The sequence below is a fragment of the Benincasa hispida genome, chromosome 9 (assembly GCF_009727055.1).
Source record: "Benincasa hispida cultivar B227 chromosome 9, ASM972705v1, whole genome shotgun sequence".
NCBI classification, from domain to species: Eukaryota; Viridiplantae; Streptophyta; class Magnoliopsida; order Cucurbitales; family Cucurbitaceae; genus Benincasa; species Benincasa hispida.
The window spans coordinates 58,246,325-58,269,758 of NC_052357.1; the positions used below are offsets into that span (position 1 = coordinate 58,246,325).

The window sequence follows — 23,434 nt, forward strand, 5'->3', positions numbered from 1 at the left end:
AAGCAATCCAAAACATCATGTTCACAATTCATTGAAAACCTGTGAAAATGCAAGGAACCAAAGGAGACCAGCCTAATCAAGCAGTTCGTTCCATCCTTGAAAGGAAATGCTTTCATTGGTATACTGATTTGGGCCAGAAGGTGATGAAGTTGGAATAGCTAGAAAGGGAGTTTCTAGCTTCTCACAGTACAAGCAATTGTTGAGAAAATGATGGAGCTGACAAACACCAAACATGGAAGCGGAGAAACAGTCATTAAATTACATCAACCGAATGGGAGCATTTGAGTCTGATGCAAAGACTCATTGAATTATCTGCAGTTGGAAATGTGCACTCAAGGCATGCATGGGAGCTTTTGTACATCCTATAAGGGATGAAAGCTCGTAACAATATTGAGTGAGGGGTTGGGCCCCGACAGCAGGCGTCTATGATATGGAGCTGAGCAGCATACGCCCACAGGGGCAATAAAGATTTCCCTAGTTCCCAATATAGGGAGAAAATACAAAAGCAAATGAATCCAAGGGGCACTGAAAAGATTGGAATAGTGCTACACAAAAGTAATTATGCTGTCGTCTATTGTGACCCCACAAATAATGCTATACCCAAAGGAAAGCAACACAAAATTCAAAAAAAGGCACAATGAGGGTAGAGAAGTTCGTCCATAACTCTTAAAGAAAGACAAGAGAGGTTAACTCCATTCCCTGACTCTGAATGTGGCAGATATGATTGGAAGTACACCTTGGCCTAGAGAAGCAACTTATTTCAGCTACCGAAATTGCTGACAGCCCAACCGGAACAGCAAAGAAAAGTATATTGACTCCTATACGTAGCGTTCCGCACTAGTGCATCAGGTCATTAGGTCACGTTCACAATTGAAGGTCTGCTTCATGCTGAAGGATACGAATTCTGAAGATGCCTTCTGCAAAGAAGAATTGAGTTAAATTGATAAATAGCTCGATAAATCAATGCTAACTAGTAACGGCAATTTGCTATTTTTATACAATTCAATTAAAATCTCTTCTGACACGTTGTTTCATCCTAACCGTTGAATCATATAGATTAATTTGACCCAATTTGATATTATTGTATGGGTTAAAGTCTAACTAAGCCATAAAATGGACTGAATTGGACCCAAATGTCAAATTAAGCTCAAATCCAACTAATTGGGCCCAAAAGCCAGGTATATGGACCAACCAAGCCCAAGCCCATGCAGTCCATCTATGAACCCTATAAATAGAGAAGTTATCCTCATTTGGAGAGGTCAGCAATTCTGCATTCCAAAAAGCTTAGAGGGAATTCTCTATAATACTCTTTGACTCCTGAAGCTAACCAAGTCTTCATTCTGAAGACTGAAGTCCTTCGAAGATGCAAGCAGAGACTGAAGTCCTTTGAAGATACAGGCAATTCTACATTCAGAGAGCCCAAAGAGAATACATTCATAGATCGAACCACATCGCATCAAACTAACTTCAACATCAACACCAACTCAAATTCAACTACACGAAACAAGTTTCTTCGAAAGCCTCGTGCGAACACTAAATCCTCCAAGAAGATCGACAACATGAAGGCCGATCATCCAAGAAGATCAACAAGCCCAAAGGTCGATCATCTAAGAAGATCAACAAGCCCAAAGGCCAATCGTCCAAGAAGATCATCAAGCCCAAATGTCGATCATCCAAGAAGATCAACAAGCCCAAAAGCCGATCATCCAAGGAGATCAACAAGCCCAGGCCGATCATCCAAGGAGATCAACAAGACCAAAGGCCGATCACCCAAGAAGATCAACAAGCCTAAAGGCCAATTGTTCAAGAAGATCAACTAGTTTAAAGATTATAATTTATTTTCAAAGCGTCAAAATACTATATAGTAGAGATTGTATTTACTTTCCATAAAATTAATACAAATACAAAAAGTTCCACGAAATAAATTTCTCTTGAAATCTCATGCGAACAACTACCATGGACCAATACAAGAAAAGCTATAAAAATATTAATATCATGAATGTGCCAAGTCGATGGCTATCTTTGTAAAAATAATTAAAAATAAATAAAAATAAATATAGCCATTGATCAACTTTCTATAAAATTTTCTTAAAGTACTTTTCAAGATGTATTTATTTTTATTCATCTTACATCTGAATGATAAAAACTAAAAAAAAATAAAAAAATAAAAATTATAATGAAAGAGTTTATCAAGTTACGACATTATAACTGAACAATTTGAGTGAGATGCAAAGGTGCAGTCTAAGTCCATATTTCTTTTTTTCTACACACGAAAAATAATTATTTTTAATAATTTTTTTAGAAAACATTAATAACCACATGACAATTTTTTTATTGGTTCTATACGGGTTTCACCCAAGTTTCTTTTTATAAAAATTAGCGTGGCTTTTGATACATTTTAGAGCAATGATTAGGTGGAGCTTGGGTTGCATCTAACATATAGGATCCCCACTTCTTTACCATTCAAGAGAGTAATTATAAAAAAATTATTCTTTAAAAAAAAAGTCACATGGTAATATTTTATGGAATTACACTTGAGATGTACCTAAATTAGTGCATCAAAGGGAGCATGGAAGTTTTTCTCTTCATTTTATTACTTTTCTTTACATATAACATATACCCCATGTTTCCCAAACTCGGAGCATTCATTTCACAAACAAGGAAATTTCCAACTCTCTTCATCTGCCGCCATGGTGTCCGGAATCTTTGGTCTTCTCTTCTTTCTTCATGTTATCTTCAACATATCTACAAAGAGTCCTTAAAGGTCATCAAAACCGACTCCCACCTGAACCTGCTGGCAGTTGGCCATCGATCGGTCACCTCCATTTGCTATGTGCAAAAGAACGGCTCACATAACCTTTGCAAGATTAGGTGATACCTATGGCCCCATCTTTACTTTGAAATTGGGTATGAAGAGAGCCTTGATCGTAAGTAGTTGGGAAATAGCAAAAGAGTGTTTTACTACAAACGATAGAACCTTTACCTCTCGTCCAAAGCTTGAATCTTCAAAGCTGCTTGGTTATGACTGTGCCATGATAGGGCTAAGCCCCTACGGTTCACACTGGCGTTATGTTCGCAAAATAACCACAATGGAACTCTTCACAAACCATCGTCTCGAGCAGCTCCAACACGTTAGAATATCGGAGGTTCAAAGTTCAGTTAAGAAGCTATATGAGCTATGTGTCAAAAACAAAAATAATAAGGAGAAGAAAGTGTTGGTGGAGATGAAGACGTGGTTTGGAGATATTATCCTAAACATCATATTCAGGATAGTGGTTGGAAAGCAATTCTCAACGGCAATGGATGGAAGTGGTAGTGGTAATGAAGATTATCGAAAGGCGTTGAGGGATTTATTTGAATTGTTTGTAGTGTTTATTCCTTCAGATTCGTTTCCATTTCTAAAGTGGTTAGATTTGGGAGGACATGAGAAGGCCATGAAGAAGACAGGTGTTTGATAAATGGCTTCAAGAGCATCAACAAAATAGGAATTTTGAGGCGCATGACTTGATGGATGTGATGCTTTCAGCCGTTAAAGATGATGGCAAACAACTTTCAACCTATGATGCCAATACAGTTATCAAGTCTACGTGTTTGGTATGTATACTGTTTTTTTTAAAAAAAAAAAAATCAAGTTTTGTGTTTTATTTTTTTTAAAAAAAAACAAAAATATTTAAATGCATCATAAAATGTATTCATTTTTGTGCATCACAGGCACTCAATATAGTTTATCGCATCGTCAATTCTTTTTACCTCTCTTCAGAAACAATTTTGACACACACATATGTACAAATATGTTCATATATATATATATACACATATATTCACACATATATATAGGTGCACATATGGACATGTACACATGTATATATATACACATGCACATATGTACATGTATATATATATATACATGCATATGCACATATATACATATGCACATATATATATGTGTGTATGATTAGACTGCTTTGTACAAAAAATAGTTGTATCTTACGAGGTGCATCGCAAAAAAAGTGTTTGTTTGTTAAAAAATTATTCAAAAAAGGTCACACATATTAGTACTATATCACCTAATAGCTATTGGATGTATAAAACAATATACAGAGTTATCATTTACTTTGGGGTGACCCTTTTTTATAATTTCATAAAAGTTATATTTGAAATGAATAGGTTTTCTAAGTCCAAAGAATTTAACCCTAAGTACCTTTTTTTTATAAGACATTTAATAATAAAAAAATGCTTTTGAATAATTGATTTTTTTCTAATGTAAATTTTACATTTATCCAAGTTATTAATAAATGATTAAATTATAGAAAATACTCTTCAATTTAGGATTGATGTAATATAATTAAGCTTGACCTTTAGACTTTGAACTTTTTTCATTTTAAATTTTATGGAACTGAAATTATCTCAAAGAATACTCTTAGAATAGTTTTTCCATTAAAAGGATGAAATAAAATTGATGTGGTAGCTAATTTATTAAAAATTTGATGACACACCTGCATCATTCGGTTTCTATTAGGATAGCATATTAATTAACGTCCAAAAGTATTAATTTAAAATTATAGGATTTTATATGTAGATTATTTTAAGTCCTACGTTTCAAAGACTTTCCCATGCCCTTTTACTAATTAAAATTGGTTGAAGCTTGTGTAATCTCTCATATTGGCAGGTTTTGACACTACAGTGGTAACAATGATATGAGCTCTTTCTTTACTTCTCAACAATCAAGAAGTACTCAAGAAAGCTCAACTTGAATTAGACGAACAAGTTGGGAGAGAGAGACAAGTGAAAGAATCTGATGTATAAGACTATTATTTGGACTCCGAGACTAGCATGTCCTAAGTACCCCCAACTCGAGCAAAGATAATTTATTTTCACCGACCCGCGACTTAAACAAAAAATATAGCAAAGTGATAAGACTGGAATCAAATCCACAAGGAGACTGTTGAATTAGCTTAGATCGATAAATGAATTCCAAGTAAAGAAAAGGGTTTTGGTTATTTAGATTTTATTTGCAAAATAAATTAAAGGCCAAACAAAGGAGAATAATAAATAAAGGTTAGAATAGAAAAGAGATTGAATCAAATTAATGGAAAGTTTTGGGATTAGTTTGCATGCTTTTTATTTTCTATCATTAGTTACTAGTTAGTTCATCCAATTATGTGAACCCTTCAACCTATTAGAAATTCCAATAGCTCAATTAGCAAATTTTGATAACAATCTAAATTAGCCCTAAATCAGTTTTAAACTTTTCCTTTTCAGCGACCTACGAGTTAAAACTGAAAAGAATTAAGTAAAGGATTCAATTGTTGAACACATTACCAGCCGAAAAGCCACATCTTATAGCGCGATTTATTTGGGAAGATTATACTAGGGCATACATGGATTTGGCTATAAAAAGTCTAGACCTTAAACATGCGATCCTAATATGTGCAACTTAATCACTCAATTATGCATAGGCTAGAATGATTTTGCATACAAGAAATTTAATAAATCAGTATGTCAGAAAAATTCATCAAATTTCAATTATTGTAGTGTTGCAATGAATAAAAGAGGGCGTTGCAATGCTAAGTGCATTGTTTTATAGCGTTGAATGTCGAGCGTAGAGGTGTGTTGCAATGCTTGCATTGATTTAACTTCTGAGTGTCATGACGCTTGGGGAAGTGTTGCAATGCTGCCCTACGTTTGATGCTACTACCTTCAAGCATCGAATGAGCGTTGGACCAACGTTGACAAGATCGTTGCAACATTGAGTGTTCTGCCAGATACTCGATACTCGTTGCTTTCTACTTGATACTCATTGCTCTCTTCCGCGCTGCTCAATACTCGTTTTCTTGGTGGAATTGGACTCTAGAGAACTCGATGGTTGGCTATGCTTGATGGTAATTTGGTTGCCTCAATTTTTTTTTAAGCCCTGAAGTTTAAATCATCTTTTAATTGCTTCAAATTAACCTTGTTTAGCTTCAAATCACCAATTCCATCTCACGATCGCTCAGTACCTACAAAATGGGGAAATAACTATGTAAAATTCGTTAACGAGCCAGAATTAATCTAGGAATAATAACTCTTTCTAAGAGCTAACAAACACCTCCAAATTAAGACTTGATCATCCCGAGCAAGATCATAACACTCAATCATAAATTTTATAAAGCATTCATTCACTCCATTCCTCGAATCCTTTCTCTACTCTCAACAGTCTTGAGGGTCGCATCACATATCAAAATCAAATAATCACTCAATTGAGACTTGTTATAAAAGAGTATTTTTTTTCTTCAATCGAAGCCATGTATGAACGAAACACTAAGATACGAAACTTTTTCGAAAATAAAAAAGTACCCGAAAAATTTTATCCTACTCTCAATTCATCTTCCCTCTACTCTAGCTCAGTCATTAGCTCAAGACATACTGTTATTGCATATCAAAGAGCAATACTATTTTCGTTCTATATGCTTGCCTCTATAATGAATCCGAGGTTCCTTGGAATTTGCCACAGCTCCGTTGTTACCACAATATATTTTGATTGGCAAAGACATATTTGGAACAACTTCCTAATCTGTAAGGAGTTTCCTCAGCCAAACAACCTTCTTATCTACTTCACAAGCACTATGTATTCAGCTTCCATAGTGGAGTTCGTGATACATCCTTGCTTGATGCTTTGCTACATTATGGCCCCTCCATTCAGAGTGAACAGTGACCCTGATGTCGATTTTCGAGAACCTCTATCAGTCTGATAGTCAAAATCTATGTATCCTATAAGGATCAAATCCTTATCTTCATACATGAGCATGTAGTCCCTCGTTCTCTGAAGATACTTGAGAATCATTTTGATCGCCATCCAGTAATCTAATCCTGGATTGGACTGATAACGACTGACAATCCCTACTGTATAGAAAATGTCAGGTCTAGTACATATCATCACATACATTAAGCTTCCAACAGCTGAAGCATAGGGAATCCATCTCATCTCCTTAACCTCTTGAGTTGTCTTAGGACATTGATCTTTAGACAAAAAGATTCCATGTCTGAAGGGTAATAAACCCCTCCTAGAATCCTGCATCTTGTACCTCTTATTCTTACGATCCCGAATGATCTGGATCCCTAGAACATACCGCGCCTCACCCAAATCTTTCATTTGAAATTTGGCAGCTAGCCACTTTTTAATGTCAGTCAGAAAGCCTACATCATTCCTAGTGAATAGGATATCATCCATATACAGTACTAGGAAAGCTAATGAGCTGTTGATGGTCTTCTTGTAGACACAAGGCTCATCAACATTCTGATCAAAGCCAAATAATTTGACCGCACTGTCAAATATAATGTTTCACGATCTAGACGTTTGTTTCATCCCATAAATGGATCTATTAAGCTTGCAAACTCTTTGCTCTCGATCTGGAACAATGAACCCCTTTGGTTAAGCCACGTAGATGGTCGTCTCAAGGTTACCATTCAGAAAGGCAATATAAACGTCCATTTTCCATATCTCATAATCATAAAATATGGCTATAGACAGGAGTATCCTGATAGAATTGAGCATGACAGCAGGTGAGAAAGTTTCCTCATAGTCCACTCCCTCAACCTGGGTATAACTCTTTGCCACCAGTCAAGCCTTAAATGTTTGCACCTTTCCATCTACACCTCGTTTTCGCTTGTAGATCTATTACACCCTATAGGATTTACTCCATCAGGCTGATCCACAAGCTCCCATAAATTATTAAAGTAGATAGACTCCATTTCCTAGTTCATGGCCTTAATCTACCCATCTTTGTCAACATCCTCTATTGCTTGCTTATAAGTCAATGGATCCTCGACCCCATCATGAGAAATGATGTTCTGAGCTTCACTAAAACCTATGTAACAATCCAGTGGGTTCATAACCTTTCCACTACGTCGAGACAGTCTCAACTCTTGAGATGGTTGACTAGATGAACCGACCTTAACAACTTTTGTTGATCTATTAGTCTGTTCAACAACTCTTGTTGAACCCTCGGTAGTCTCACTAGAAGTCTCACGTAAAACAAGCTTACTTCGTGATTTATGATCCCAGATGTGGTCTTATTTCAAGAAGATAGCATTTGTAGAAACAAACATTTTGTTCTCAATCAGATCATATAAGTATCCACCCCTTGTTTCTCTAGGGTAGCCTACAAAGTGGCAAACTTTCGAACACAGTTTTAACTTCTTCGGTTAGTCACTAGTATGTGGGCCGGACACCCCAAATTCTGAAGTGGTGTAAACTACCTTTACGGCCTCTCCACAACTCAAAAGGTGTTTCAAAAACACTTTTCGATAGCACGTTGTTCAGAATATAGTATGCAGTCTCCATTACAAAATCCCAAAACAAGTCTGGAAGATGAGCATAACTCATCATAGATCGAACCATGTCCAACAAGGTTCTGTTTCTTCTTTATGGTACACCATTCTACTGAGGTGTGTCTGGGGCTGAAGGTTGGGACGTAATTCCATGTTCTATCATGTTGTTCTAGAATTAGAAGTCCATATACTCTCCACCACGATCAGATCGTAGTGTTTTTATCTTCTTACCTAACAAGTTTTCAACTTTAGCCTTTGTCAAGGCTTCAATCTTACTTTGCATTAGGTAGAGATACCTGTACCTTGAACAATCATGTATGAAAGAGATGAAATATTCATACCCACTTCGAGCCCTAAGGCAACAATTTATCTACTTATCCAGACGTTAAGGAATGAATGAATTTCGTCTTGTATAGCTGTCTTCCCAACTATCTAATCAGTTTAATCCACAAAATGCTAGGCTTATTGAGTCGACGATCTAGCCACCCTTAGCCATACAAATCAAAGAAACGCCCTCATGGACATGATTCACAACTCAATCAGAATTCAGGTCATGACACTTATTGTAATCCTCGTGAAATGTAAGTTTCTATTATGAATGATGTTATATAATGAGAGTAGTCATTTCGTGGTTCGGTCTTATATAAACTTCTTTTTATAGAATATCTCCGTTCACATGTCTCTACATGAATGATCATGGTCAGATCATTTATAGCACTTTACAACAATAATAACATCTATTAAGTGGGTCGTATTCGTAGTGTCACTAGGATAAGGTACCCAGCTTATCCAGCTACTACAGACCATTTAGGTTGTCACTTAAACATTATCAACCTGTATGTCTCTATATACATTTTAAAGCTACAGAAGATTACCTTGGATGTTTGTTTATTGGTTTGTGGGATAATGCTATCTCATATTTTATTAAACAAACAAAATGTTTGTACATTATAATTAGAAACTACATGACCCACGAGAATTAGGGTATCAACCCCAACAAGATAAGCATGAATGTCTTAAAGATATGAAGAAAATCAAAGAAAAAGTGCAGAAACGTAAGAAAATTGAAAGAAAATCATGTTTGGATCTGATCTCCCACGTAAAATGGCTAAAATTCCCTTTTATACTTAGGGTGTAGTGTTGCAATGCTTTGGGGAGAGCGTTGCAATTATTTTGTCAATTGAAGACCAAAAGTGTTGGAGTAGGATTGAGGCAGCGTTACAATTATAGAAAAATTTGGAGGCACGCACATTTCTTCTTTTTTTGGTCAAAACTTGTTGTGTCGCAACGCTGTGAATAGCATCACGACGCTACCCCGTTTCATCACCTACTAATTTTCAGCATTATACAGTAGCATTGGGGTGGGGTTGTGATGTTGCAAGGATGGCATTTTTGTAGTTTCTTGTGTCCTATTCAAATTAGTTGACTCCAAGGTTCATTTTCACTCCAGTTTGGCTAAAATTTCTTCTAAATGACGCTTTTGCCCTTCTGAGATGAATTTACCTATAAAATGAATATTTTATGCATAAGAGTTGTAAAAATTGGATAGAAAACTAACTCGTTTTTAGAGCTATAATTGATTTTAGGTTGTCTTGGACGATTCTTTAACAATATTCCATGATTAATAAATTAAAAAACAATATCGATTTGTAACATAGACTATCTTGGTTATTGTCTTAGTTGAACCCACTAAGCTCAATGCAATTGTTCGTTTGTTATGGATACTATCAAACCTAAATAATTGAGCGGTTAGTCTAATTCCCGGTGGATAGTCTAACTGTTCATGCTTCCCTGCGGATTGACCCGATTTTTCCACTTGCATTAACCAATAGTGTACTTAGTTGATGCATTTTGGATTATGCAATGCAAACTATCTTTAATTCATGCCTTTCAAACATATAAATGCATTGGTTTATATAATTGAACCTAAGTCTAAGCTCAATCAAAATCCTGGAGAGTCCACGGTCAAACACAGGGATTATGCCTAATTATGCTATGAAATAATTATTTCGATCATAATGTGAATTATTCCTCAAGTATATGATGATGTGGATTTGCTTGATCTACCCTACTAGTTACAACTATGGTGGGTGTGTGAGTGATAATGTGATTGATGATGGTAAGTATGCAATGACAATCACAACATAAAATAAAGCAGCTTACGGGGGTCAAGAGATGAGATTTCAATAAAGAAAGTAGGGTTCAGAAAGATTTCTACTCATATTTCCTAAGTAATGCATAAGCCAAATATTCATGCAAATTAGTCATAAATTATAAACTTCACCTCTCAGTGTTTGAGCCACAATACCCTATCTCTAGGATGCATGCAATGAGCATTTCATGAGGAAGATTAATTTTTATTTCTAAAGCTACTTCCTCTCTTATTTAATGAGTTCTAAAATCCCTTACTTTCTTAAGCAGTGATTGATTCTATCTAGAGAAATCCCTCGATATGATCTAAAACAGTTTATGAAGCATGCATTAAACAAGATGACGCTTACTTATGTATTACCTAGTAACATGTTAGTCTTATCCTTCATAACCCATTATGAATTTAGTTGCTCATGTTAGATGGAAGAAAAATGGATGGATGGAATAATGTAATGGCATTCAAATTATAATCAGAGTTTTTCAATCTCTAAAAAATAATACAAATACTAATGATAAGAAGAATGAAATAAAAGACGAGGGTGAAGAGTGTCAAGTCGCGGGTTACAGTTTCTTGCTTCCTCGGCTCCGATGGTGGCTGCTTCATTGTGGCTGTAATGGTGGTGATTTCACCTGAAATTACTCAAAGAAAAGCTTTAGAGGTTGTGGCTATGACGGATACGACGTGGAAAATGAGCATAGCCTTGGCCAATTTCTTGGTTAGGCATCTGATTAGGCTATTCTTTGATGGGGTATTTATGGGTGCCAAAAAGGAAGGTCCCATGCCTCAGCTAATGATTATGTTGACACCTCACATTAAATTGCATGTTCTACTGTGCTGCCTGCCTCGTGTCAGAGATTCATTGGATTTGCCACAAACTTTTCATATCAGGTACCAACTTCATCTTTTTTATTTAACTTCCACCACCCACGCGTCTATCTAATTCTAATCATGTTTGTTTCATCGCGTGGAAATATGCGATGTCAAGTTGGGTGTCAGACTTAGTTCTATACGTTCATGGCTACGACTTGCTTCTTTTTCCGATTTTCTCTATTTTTGATAGAATGCTACATCCAAAATTGAAAAATTTTATAATTTTCAAGAATTATCAATTTTGTAGGCACGTGATTGCAGGATATTATTAATTACACGATTTTTTTATTAAGCTAATGCATTTTCCTATGAATTTTCTTAATTGTTCTAAATAAAAGAGGTAAAATAACTTGTAGTTTTACAAGTCATCACTAGTGATGATTAGTAATTATAAATTTTATTTGATTGGTAGAAAGAGGTTTACAATGCCCTACCTTCGGTATTTTAGTGACATGTAGCCAAGTATTAAGTTTAATAAGAGTGTAATCATTGAGACGTGTAAGTAATGTATTTAATTCAAATGAAGTTTCAAGTTCAAGGAGAAAATTTTGACTGTAAGCTCCACGACATCCTCGAAGTCTACTGTCATCACATCTCACCTTAGGTAGTTTGGTAGGGTAATCATGGTCGTGATGCGACAAAATTTTTTTAAGAATGTAATTGTAAATCAACTTCAATTATATAAACATTTAATGTGATCAAGTGCATTTACATCAAAATAAATGTTCAAGAGTCTAAATTTATATATCAATCGTAATGAGATGAACCAATTGGCACAACACTCCATAGAAATAACTAACCATATTTTTTTTTTAGTGGGATCACCATGTTATTCGAATTACACCATGTTCTTCGAATTACATTATAGTATATAACCTTTTTTAGAAAAAGTAACCCTGACTATTTAGTTTCTGAGATACATATGTATCCTTTAATCATCAATTTTTTTTATGTGATGTAACTTTTAATCTTCACATCCCAATTATTTGACCAATCTCTTATCCTTGGGGGCTCTACTACTTCCCCACACCTTACAGAACGATCCCTTCGTAGATGGTGCTCAATTTGAGTTGTCAATCTCTACAAGTTTCTAACAGAGGAGGAGGCAGATGTACGGACAGCCGTGTCCTTCTTGGAGTTAGTAGAGAGGGCGTGTTCGTTCTTGGTGGAGATATCAGAATCTGAGGGGCTAAGAATGAAGGGAGAAATATTACCCATGTTAGGACGGGGTGGGGAGATCGTCGGTGGACACATTTTAGAGGGCGAGGGTCGCTTTGATGGCCAAGGAAACCATATCAGAGGCGATTAAATTTCTTGTGGAGCTTGGAGGATGGAAAAAGGAAATAGATTTGGATGTGCAGTAGCTGGTCGTTAAGAGGCAAAGGAAGAATGAATTGATAGTAATATGAAATTGATACACACTCAAAAGTGTGTTCTTAGGCTTAGAATTTCGTTACTTTTATTGATAATTTGTGTTCTTGATACTTTATTATGTCTAATTGTAGAAAAATCGAGAATTTAGATCGAATGGGCTAATGTAAGAGTAAAATAACGAAAATTCCCTTATAAGAGGTCAAAGTTTGACCTAGGGAAAGAGAAGGGGTAAAAAATGATAAAAAAAAAAAAAGAAAAAAAAAATATACAAATTAGGGCAAAAATTATGTGAATGGTACACTGGCGAGAGTTGTCCATGACGATACGAGCATAAGGCACCAACATAGGGTAGCAGTATGGCACTGCGATAAAATTTTACATGTGTCTGCCGATTTAATTGACAGCCCCATAGCATTGCCCTATAGCATCGTGGCGTTGTCCCAATTTTATTGTTTTTTTTTTTATAAATTTAATCCCTACACAATTTGGGAAGAGTTAGCCTATTTAAAGGAGGATTTACAGCTCTACTCATCAGTAAATTTTGGAGCTTTTAAGGTCAATTAAGAGAGTTCAGAGATTCCTTGGTCCCAAAATTGATGGAGAGCATTGAAGGATCAATTCCATCACCGAGACAGGATCAAAGCCATGGATAACTCTTTCTTTCACTTTTGTGTCCAGATTATTTTCTATACTTCTACCTTCTTGCTATGGTTCTATCCATAGAAGCCATGTTAGGCCAATCTTTCATTATTCTAGTGTTAGATGATTTTTATGGATTTATGTTAAAAACTTCATGATTCTTTAATGTTAACTTGTAGTAACGTTTTCTAGTATGATTGTTCTTAATACTTTTGAATGTGTGGTCAATGTTCGAATGATCACATGATTTAAATTTTGCTTTAACAAGTAGGTCTTATATTAAATCATGCATGCTAGACTACCATTTGAACACACTAGATTAGTTGGATAGTGGTAGAGGTTGTTGATGAAGAGATTTAAAGCTTTGATTGATTATTTAGTTTCAAGAGATTAGTAATTAGTAGTTAGGTAAAAGAAAAGATTTATCTTGAGCACCACAATCTGGATAAAAGACTTGTAGACATAGGTGTTATGTTAATTAGTTTAAGAATCAAAGAAATCCTTTTTAATAAAGACTGAACGGTTTCTTCCTCCGTCATCCTCTATTCTCTTCTTTGTTACTTAATTCGCCACTCCTAGTTATTATCTGCGAAACATAGAAATTTAGAACTTTCAAGACAATGGGTCATATACAACACGAAAGTTCACACATGCTAATATATAAATTTTAAAGAAATTTGAAACAAATCAAAGAAAAAGTAACCAGCTCCCCAACAACGACACAAATTTGTAAGGACCAAATAAATGGTGTTGTAAACTTATCTCTGCCAGTCAAATAATATTTATAACTCCGAACCAACTAAAATTGTATTGATAGTTGGTTGGAATGATCCACAGGAAGCATTTGTCTTTCTCTTTGATTTAATGTCAAATTCTTTAGGTAACGAATGGGGGATATTTTTTTGTTATCGTGTGATTGCAAGAAATTTAAATACAGAGATAAAAATTGCATAAAAATAAATAGTTGAATTAAGAAAAAAATTGATAAAGGGTTCTAGCCTAGGAACTTGGAATCCACACCACTTTGTTTGGTTGATTATGGAACGCTAAATATGCAACACTTGCTCGATTTTTAACTTTGGTCCATTTTCTTAAGAAATGTATAGCAACATGCCCTAATTCAAACTTGTTTCCTAAAATATTTACAATTTCAATATGCATAGAAAATTTTAATTGATTTTTAATGAAAATAATAATTAAGAATAAAAAGTAAAAAACGAGGAATTTATTCTCGTGGGGACTCGATCTTGGAATGGGAATTCCCCGATTCTAACAGCCTAAAATGGGAAATGAGGTGGGGACGGGGATTAGAAATCCCAACGAGGACAGGGATGGGGAGTGCATCCTCAACGGGGACAGAGATGGGGAGGATCTCAACCCTGCTCCACCTTGTTGCTGAAGGAACCGGTGAAGGTTTTTAAGCGAAAACGGGGATCGGTCCTAAATTTTAATTTTACAGAATCAATAAGTTTACAAAAACGATTATGCAACAAAATTAATTACAACATGCTAAATGTAAAATTAAAAAGAAAGACAAGGAATTATGAAATCCCTTAACTTTGAAGAACCTTTTCTCCATGTTTTTCCTCTCCAAGATTTGTCACGAACAAAACAATCTCCAAATGGCCACCACCAATTGGTTGCCTCTATATTCTATGAGATCAGAATCACAAGAGTTTTGTAGGCTATGTGATTTTTGGAGAGAGAAAGCAAATTGAAAGAGGAAAAGAGAGATTGAAAATACTTTGGGAAATTTTGCTGAACCTTTCTATATAGTTCTTCTATGTTAAAGCAAATGAAGAAGAATAAAATCAATCCCTAAAGCAATCATCCACATAGTATGTGGATTGAGAGAGAAAAGGGGAGGGATGTTTTTTCCATCTCATTAATTCAAATTAAATTAAATTAAATTTTAATTAATTAATATATATTATATATATAATAACTAATTTATTATACATATATACATAACTATGTGTTATATCACATATAACATATAACACATAGTTTCTATATTGTATGAAATACAATATAACCTGTAGTTTCAATTCTCTCACCAATGACATTTAATATAAATCTCATTTATATTAAATTTAATTATATGAATCGATTCATATAATTAATATAAAATCATATTCAAATATTTATTTCATCTCAAATAAATTTCATATTATAATGTATCAAATACATTATAGTAATTATATCATATATAATTAAATTAAATTAATTATATCTTGTATAGTTAATTCCCTCAATTAATATGAACAATTCAAATTAATCCAAAGTTGATTATCATTTAATCACCGTTGAGCTACCGAGGGAACCTCATGAATCTGTAGATTGAAGATCAAATGATACTTGAATAATTAATTAAACTTCTTCACTTAAATTACTGAACATCTATTAACTGTCGGGCACTCCACTAAAGAACGACAACTGCACAATTTGCACTTCAAGTATATTTATGTATCCATTAGATATAACCAATCAACAGTGCGATGATCCTTCACAAATTGCTCGTATGTATAGCTAGACCAAAACTACCGTTTTGCCCCTATAGTTAAATCTAACTCCTTAAGTACAACTAATCCCTCTAATGAACAATAAGTCATAGTCCATCTATGACTAATCCCTTTTCAAGCCAGTAGAGGATGTGACAACATATTGTTCAAGCCCCAGAATCTGCCCTTAAGAAAGCAATTTATCTACTTTCCCTATCTTTGAGGAAGGAGTGAATTCTGTCTTGTGTAGCTATGTTCCCAACTCACTTAGGATTCAGGTCATGCCACCTAAATGGTAGTGTTGTTGAGTCGGCGATCTAGCCACTCTCACCTTTATAAATCAAAGGACCGCCGTCATAAACAGGAGTTCATAACTCATTTAGGATTCAGGTTATGTCACTTATGGTCATCTTGGTGAAATGTAAGTCTCTATTATGAACGACGTTATATAATGAGACTAATCATTTCGTGGTCAAGTATTATACAAACTTCTCTGTATAGAATACCCCCACTCAGATGTCTCCACATGAATAATCAGTATCAGATCATTTGTAGCATTTTACGACAATTATAATATCTACAAAGTGGGTCGTACTCGTAATGTCACCAACATAAAGTATCCAACCTTATCCATCTACTACATACTATTCAAGTTATTAATTAAATATGATCTACCTGTATATCTCTACACACATGTTTAAGCTACAGAAGATAACCTTGGATGTTAGTTTATTAGTTTGTGGGTTTAATACTATTAATGTCAAATAAAATATCTCATAGTTTATTAAATAAACAAAATGTTTGTATAATACAATTAAAACTAAAGAACCCTAGAAATTTAGGGCACCAACCCCAATAGTTACCAAGCCTAACTTATTTGGTTTGGAAGTGTCCATAAGAATTAAATGTTCGCATTAAGTGAGGTAACATTGTCACATCTCACCCCAAGTTACCCTACCAAACCTTGGACATGACATGACAACAATATTTTTCAATAAACTGTGAAATCCATTGTCAAACTTTAAAAGGCATTTTTTTAAACTATGTGGCTAGTAAAACCTTTCGCTGTAAATGCTGTTAGAAATTTATTTACAAAATTAAATACTATAAAAAGAAAATACGATAGAGATTCTCTAAAAAATTCGATAAACTATACTTGAAAAAAAAAAACACTCCCAAATAATTTGTTTCCAACTACAACTCTACCATCAAGTGTGCTTCAACATACACTAATCGATATAATTTAAATAACCACGTTTGAAACAAATCCATAAAAACTCAGTAAGAGAAACATGTAAGTTTTTGTTTACTAAATATTTAAAACTAAGGCTTAGCCACTTTATATAGAAGTCAAAGTAATAGTAATACATTTACATATGCAATACTATCTGGTCAAAATGAAACTTGTGGCAGATTTCAACTCTAGGGAGCTTGTTGCAACCTCAATTGCTGCCTGTTGGAAAAATTTAGGAAAAAATTAGCTCAAAGGCCCAATGAGTAGTAAGTTATTAAGATGAATACTTTCAAGTAAATAATTTGAAATGTTAAATTTCACATTCTCAATGAAATTCAAAACTCTATAAAACGATATGAATTGCGAGCAACATAAAAACTCTAGACAATAAAAATATATAGAAATTTCGTAAAAGTAGCTCTTGAAGACATAATCATAAGCATGTAAAAGTCATCCCCAAAACTGTACCGAAATTTCTATCCTACTGGCGTAGAGTAGACTCAACATGCACAGCAGGGTAATATTTGTCATACTATCCATCGAGAATTCTCCTGATACATAGCAGAGTAAATCTTTGTCATACTATGTCTCTTGTAATATCAACATACATAGCAGAGCAATTTCTTTCATATTGTACATTGAGTACTCTCAAGATGCATAGCAGAGCAAATCTTTGTCATACATGCACGGGGAGCAGCTCCAAAGGATAAAACACCCCGACACACTATCCAAAGCCTATGCGTATGTTGAAGTGGGTCACAGAGATCTATCTCTCTAGCATACTATGGAAACACATTCACATAGAACATAGGTAATCACCATGGGTACAAAATATAGTGGCTTGAAAACCACTTCCGACATAGACCTCTTCCTTCTTAAACACTTTGAAATTTATACTCTTTCTAGGATAATTTTTCCAAAAACATAGTAGCCTTACAAGGAACACACTTTCCCTAATACATTTCAGAATATCCGTATAATATTCTTTATGAAGAAAAAATCATATCTAAATTTTGAACAAATCATAAAACTGTATTAAAAAAAAATAATTCTAGTCAATCTCAAATCTTTTTAGAAATCATATTTTCTCGAAATAAAATCTCACAAACATAAACATTTGCTCTATAAACGTAGAACACTTATAAATTCTCAAGTAATCATTATATATATTTCAAACATTTCAAAAATTCATAATCTCCATAAAAACATGTCATCACTTGAAATTGCATAGAAGTCTTTGAAAATTCATGATAAATCCTCTAAAATCATAGGTAATCATAGGTTCGATGAAATTTCATAATTTAGCTTAATAATAAACAATTTAAAATAACCACTCACAATACTCTTGATGAAGAAAGTTGAGTCATAAGCTATTTCGATCTCCAATTGGCCTGAAATGGTAATTTAGCCAACGGTAAAAGAACATTTAAATCCCAAATTTGTAGCATATGTGAAAGTAGAGATTTATGATCACTAGAAAACCCCTAATCAAATGAAATTTATAATAATATCGAATTGTACCATTACTATAAGGGCATAGCAATAGTAGTAAGTTTGGATCGATTCGTAGGAAAGCATTAGTATGAATTTCAGAAGTCAATTTCCTAGTTATCGCGGTAAATGGGGGGTTTGGTGTGGATAGTGATAGGTGCATGAAATTAAAACCATAAAAGTAAAAGCAATGGGTAAATGTAACCTAGGATTGGAAACTTCTAATTTCAAGAGCAAGAATGGTTCCTATTTAATTTCTATCATCGATTTATCTTGAATAAACATACATTCGATTCATGTGCACATAATGACTTACTCTGCCTAACCAAATTCATCGACGTTACAAGCAACCAAATTTTCAGATTAAACAAAGTAAGCGCCCTGATTATTAGTTAAAGTCTAAGCTCTAATTAAACTACATACTTTAGTCCTATTGGATTCGAAAGCGTCTATCTAGAACTAAGAACAAGTACATTAAGATTAAGGATTCCATTGTATGATAATCAATTAGGTAGTCTAACTCATTAATCAATCTCTTGAACCTAATTACAGCATGAATTCTAGGATTATGGGTGACCTATGCCCCTAGCATACATGATTCAATTAATTGCTACAGCATAAATGGATTAGCATAGAACATACATCTATGATAGGAATGTCAATTCATACATAAACATACATCTAGAAGTTAAACAAGATTCAAAACAAACATAAATCTAATGCACAGCTCATTCATCAAGAAATCTCACAAAATTACAAGGTTTTTTCTCTAAAACTAGAAAAATCTTCTTACCTCCACATCTCATAGACAGAAAGGAGATGGAGCATCCAATCTTTACTTACAACCTGAAAGAATGTAAAAATCTAAACTAAGAATGTTGGAAAAATAGAGGAAGAAGAAGAATTTGGGGTTTTACTTCGACCTCCATCAACCTAACATGCTAAACCCTAAAAATTAAAAGTCATATCTATAAAAATCATGGCAGCGCCACGACGCTAGGCCCTTTTGTCGAAGCGCATGGCAAGGCATCAAGCGAGCACTGCAGTGCTCCATACCTGTCTGCACACGCATGACCTTTCCTTTTTCCATCAAAGTTTGGAGCGTCATGGTGCTCTCACCTTAATAAGCCTACTGGACATTAACATCGAGCATAGCACCAAGCATGACATCACTACATCAACCTCCTTAGAGGCATTTTTGTCGTTTTACATCCCTTAGAGCTTCAGATGCTCGATATCACTCCCAGTAGCTCCAAATCAACCCCAAACGACCTTCAAGACTATGAAATGCATGAATTGACCCGGTTCCTACAAAAATAGATACTTAACTATATTAAACCTAACAAACAACTGAGATTAGAGACATAAAATTAGCTCTTTTCGAGTGCTAACAATATTCTTCACTTACTTAAAACCAACGCTAAATTTTCAACTATTTATCATTGATTAAACATAGTTTCTACGGCTTCAAGCTTAAACCCATCAAACCTCATCTCCATTTTCTTTATAATAACTTTATTATACACTAATGTACTTTCTATACTAAAATAGTCTTTCCCTCCAAGTCACATTCGTTAATTATTTCACATCCATTATATAAATTCATATACTTTTCCTTACTTCACATAACCTCTCTCCCTCTTTAAAAATAACTGTACTTCTAAAAGAAATCAAATCTTTCACATCAACTATTATTATTGAAAATTTACTTTATTGGTCCACTATTCATCATCTTCTTCCTTTCTCCTATCCACACAATTTTGCTCATTTCAATCTTTTCCCTTTCTCTTCTTCTATTTTATCCATTCCAATCTTTATGGAAAATTTTCTCATCCATCCCTTAAGCCAAAGACATAAAACCGAAGTCTATAAACCCCTTGATTCTTCCATTCCTTCGAATGCTTTATGAAAATACAGCATCAACACATGAAAATGTTAGAACCCAAAAGAATTAAAAATACCTGTTGAAATACCTTGAATCTGTTTGCTGGCGCTTCGAACGACCTAGTACGGGGATCTTGCTATTTATTTATTTATTTGCGCTTCGAACAACCTATTCAGATTTTTGTATTCAACATATTTATTTGTTTGCAGTTATTTACGTTTTTGACCTTAGGGTTTAGAGCAGTGCGATATATAAACTCTCTAACCTAGAGGCATCGTTCTTGATGTAATTCTGAAAACACTCTCTTGAAATAATATTGTTCTCCTTCTACCCGTAGAAGTAGCTAACATAGTGTTAGTGAACCACGTATATCTATGTGTCGATCTTCCCTACTCTACGTTCCTTTGTTCTATTCTTTAATTGTCAATTTTGCAACAAACTGGTATCAGAGCCTTGTTAGGGTTTTTTCGAAATTCCGCATTTGTTCGACAATTGAAGATTTCTGGCGTGAACGTAAAGATCGACAAATTTACTGGGAGGAACAATTTTGGTTTATGGCAGATCAAGATGCGATCCCTGCTAAAGCAGTAGCGGTTGTGGACGCCGCTGACGGGTAAGTCAAAGAAGGCTGTCGTGGATGACGAAGAGTGGCAGACTCTTGAGGAGAAGGCTCATTCGATGATCATGCTATGTTTGGCTGATGACATTATCATCATCGAGGTCGTAGATGAAGAAACTGCCGCTGGTCTTTGGTTGAAGTTGGAGAGTCTTTACATGACGAAATCTTTAACCAAGAAGTTGTTTCTGAAGAAACGTCTGTATCATCTACGTATGCAGGAAGGTACGTCTCTACGAGACCATCTTGATTAATTAAATAAAATTTTATTTGATCTGCGTAATGTAGAGGTTATGGATGATGATGAAGATGTTGCCCTAATTCTGTTGACATCTTTGCCGCCGTCTTATGAGACTTCCGTTGACTCGTATATTGTAGGGAAAGAAACTCTGACCTTAGAAGATACAAATTCCATGTTACTTATGAGAGAGGACCATCAAAATGCAGGAAGTTCAGTTTCAGAAAGTCAGTCATCTTGTTTAGCTGCTACAGGAAGCAAGAGACATAGGAATTCTGGTAAGAAGAAGTCGAACCAGAATAAAATGGTCTTTGAAGTCAAAGGGTTCTAGATCAGATGATATTTGTAATTACTGTAAAGAAAAGGGGCATTAGAAAATCAAATGTTCTAAGATCAAAAGAAATCAGGAAAAGAAGGAAAAGAGTGACAAAAGGGAAGCATCCGCCTCTGTTGCACAAGTTGAGATTGATTCTGAAGAAGTCGAGATCGATTATGAAGGAGATCTAGCTTTAGTTGTGAATGAATAGTCACATTCTGATGATGTGTGGGTTCTTGACTCTCGGGCATCTTATCATATGTGCCCAAATAGAGGGTGGTTCTCAACCTATCAGCAAATAGATGGAGGGAATGTTAGCATGGCTAACGGTGTTGTGTGCAAGATAGTTAGAATTGACTCAGTCAAGATACGAACACATAATGGTGCCTTCTACACTTTAAAAGAGGTTAGGCATGTTCCACTAATAAAGAAGAGTTTGATATCCTTTAGTGTACTCGATAGCAATGGTTACAGTTTTGAAGGTAAAGGTGGAGCAATGTATGTCTATAAGGGTTCTGAGGTAGTTCTGAAAGGCATAAAGCGTGGAACATTGTATTTTCTATTAGGTTCTACAATAACGGGTTATGCTGCTGTTGCATCGTCGGTCGTTCATAAGGAGGATATGACTAAGTTATGAAATATGAGACTTAGTCATATGAGTGAAAAAGGGATGCAAATTTTGTCAAAAAAAGATCTTCTTTGTGGGCATAAGGTGCAGGATTTTGAATTTTGTGAACATTGTGTATTTGTGACACTTGATTATATTCATTCAGATTGTTGGGACCTTCCAAAGTTGAATATATTGGAGGCAGTAGGTATTTTTTGTCTATAATTGATGATTACTCAAGAATGACTTGGGTTTTTATGATGAAACATAAAAGTGAAGCCTTCAAGAATTTCAAGTAGTGGAAGATATTCATTGAAAATCAAACTGGGAAGAAGATCAAAAGACTGCGAATTGATAATGGTCTGGAATTCTGTGGATCTGAATTTAATGAGTTCTGTAAAGCTGAGGGGATTGTTCACCATCACACTGTTAGGAATACTCCACAAAAAAATGGGGTTGCAGAACGTATGAATCAGACGTTGTTGGAGAGAGCAAGATGCATGCTTTCTAATGTAGGGTTGGCTAGAAGGTTTTAGGCAGAAGCAGTAAATATATCATGTTATCTGATCAATCGTGGACCTCACACAACTATTGATTGTAAAACACCTTACGAGGTGTGGTCTGGTAAGCCGGCAGATTATTCTTTATTAAAAGTTTTTGATTGTACTGTCTACTATCATGTTAATGAGGGTAAATTAGAACCAAGAGCTAAAAAGAGTATATTTGTGGGTTTTGGGGATGGAGTTAAAGGATATAGAGTCTGGTCACCTTCTGAGAATAGAGTCATACTTAGTAGGACTGTGATATTTGATGAAAATTCCATGATTAACTCAACTGTAAAGCCTTTTGTGACGACTACTGATGTGGGAGAAAGTAGTAGTGTTGATAAACAAGTGGAGATGCAGTTCACTTCAGCTGTGAATGAATTACAACATGAAGGTGGAGAAGATCAACAAGTTACTACAGACACTGATGTGCAACAAAAAATTAATGTGCCTAGAACGTCAGAAGTTGATTTGCCTGAGAATTCTAGATCATGAGTAGATCAACCGAGTATAGCTCATGATAGAACTATAAGAGTTGGTGTTGGACCTCTGTGAGGTATGGTTTTGAAGATATGGTTACTTTTGCATTGTAGGTTGCGGAAGAGGTAGATCCTCATGAGCCATCCACCTATAGAGAAATTGTGTCATGTGGTGAG

General features: G+C 34.8%; 1 pseudogene; it reads left to right on the plus strand.

Annotated features, from left to right (window-relative positions):
• Positions 1-47: 47 nt before the first annotated feature.
• On the plus strand, positions 48-4,806 carry LOC120084821 (annotated as a pseudogene).
• Positions 4,807-23,434: the final 18,628 nt, after the last annotated feature.